We start from the raw sequence: 2,091 nt of genomic DNA, 5'->3' as shown, positions 1-2,091 counted from the left end.
TCTTGTGCAGTTTGATTTTTGTTCATGAGTTCTTTACCTACCCTTATGTCCTTAAGGTTTCTACCTACTTTCTCTTTCAGGAGATTTAATGTTTCAGTTTTAATATTTAAATCTTTGATCCATTTTGACTGTAGTTTTGTGCATAGTGATAGACATGGGTCTATTTGAAGCCTTTGGCATGTGCAAAGCCAGTATTTTGAGCACTATTTATTAAAGAGGCTGTCTTTCCCCCAATGAATGTGTTTGGCCCCCATATTAAAGATAAGGTGACTGAATATGCTTGTAGTTATGTCTGTCTTCTAATCTGTTTCATTGATTATCAGGTCTGTTCTTTTTTCTTTTTTCTTTCTTTTTTTTGCCCATACCATACTGATTTTATTACAGTGGTTTTGTAGTATAATTTCAAGTCAGGGATAGTGATCACTCCCACCTTCCATTGTTGCCTGGGATTAGTTTTGCCATCCTAGGTCTCTTCTGGTACCAGATGAATTTTAGGAATATTTTCTCTAGGTTTGTGAGATATACTAATGGTATTTTAATTGGGATTGCATTTTAATTGGGATTGCGTTGAATCTGTATAACAATTTTGGGAGTATGGCCATTTTCACAATGTTGGTTATTCCTATCCAGGAACAAGGAATATCTTTTCATTTTCTTTCTTTCCTTCTCTTTCTCTTTCTCTTTCTCTTTCTCTTTCTCTTTCTCTTTCTCTTTCTCTTTCTCTTTCTCTCTTTCTCTTTCTCTTTCTTTCTTTCTCTTTCTTTCTGTTTTTAAATTTATTTGGCATAGGGTCTCACTACACAGATCAGCCTCATTCTGATCCTCCAATTTTCCTCCGCTTCTCCAGTACTGGGATTATGTGTGGACTCTGGCCACTCAGCATGCCCAGGGGTGGGGCTGGTGCAGCGTGTGGTGACGAGATCAAACCGTGGTCCCTGTGCTGCCTAAACAGGCACCTAGTCCACTGAGCTTATGTTGCTGGCCCGCTTTCCATTTTCTTTTCTTTTTTTTTTTTTTGGTATTTAGTACAGGGCAAACAGGATCTTATTATGTAGATTGGACTCATAATGATCCTCCTGTTTATAGCCACCCAAGTGCTGGGATTACAGGCTCGTGCCACCATGCCCAGTATCTATAGCCATCTCAGTGTGCCCTGGGGGTGGGGCCAGCATAGCAGACCCAGGGATTAAAACCTCAGCCCCTGCATCTGCCTAAGCAGGTGCTTTGGTCCCCTGACGGTCAGCCCTGCTCTTTCCATTTTCTAAAATGCTCTTCAATATTTTTTATCAAAGTAGTATAATTTTTGCTGTATAAATCTTTTACTTCCTTTGTGAGATTGATTCCTAAATATTTCATTTTTTTGGCTGTCATTGTGGAAGGTGTGGTTTCCATAATTTCTCTCTAAGTGCATTCATTGTTTGTGTATAGAAATGCTATTGATTTTTGAGTGTTGACTTTGTATCCTGCTATGCTACTGAATTTGGTTATTAAATCTACAAGTCTCTTAGTGGAGTTTTTAGGGTCTCCTATATCATGTCATCATAATTTTACTTCTTCTTTTCCAATCATTATTCCTTTTATTTCTTTCTTGTCTAGTTGTTCTGGCTAATGTTTACAGAACTGTATTGAACAGGAGTGGGGACAGTGGTCATTTTTGTCTTGTTCCTGATTTTAAAGTGAAAACTTTCACTTTTTGTCCTTTTAGTATGATGTTGGCTATTGGTTTGTTACAGATGGCTTTTATCAGGTTGAGGTAAAGACCATCTATTCTGATTTTCTGTAGATTTTTTTATTATCATGAATGAGTGTTGGGCTTTGTCAAAAGATTTTTCTGCGTCTATTGAGATGATCATGTGATTTTTGTCGCTGGCTGTGTTTATGTGGTGCATTATATTTATTGATTAGCATATATTAAATCATCCCTGCATTCCTGGGATGAATCCCACATGATCATGATGTATAATTTTCTTGATGATTTGCTGCATTCTCTTTGCTAGTATTTTACTGAGGACTTTTGCACTATGTTCATTAGGGAGACTGGCCTGTAGTTCTGTTTTCTGGTTGGGGCCTTCTTTGATTTTGGTATCAGAG

Source organism: Octodon degus, unplaced genomic scaffold, assembly GCF_000260255.1.
Source record: "Octodon degus isolate 3935 unplaced genomic scaffold, OctDeg1.0 scaffold00007, whole genome shotgun sequence".
In the NCBI taxonomy this organism is placed as follows: domain Eukaryota; kingdom Metazoa; phylum Chordata; class Mammalia; order Rodentia; family Octodontidae; genus Octodon; species Octodon degus.
Note: the sequence above shows the minus strand (reverse complement) of the source record.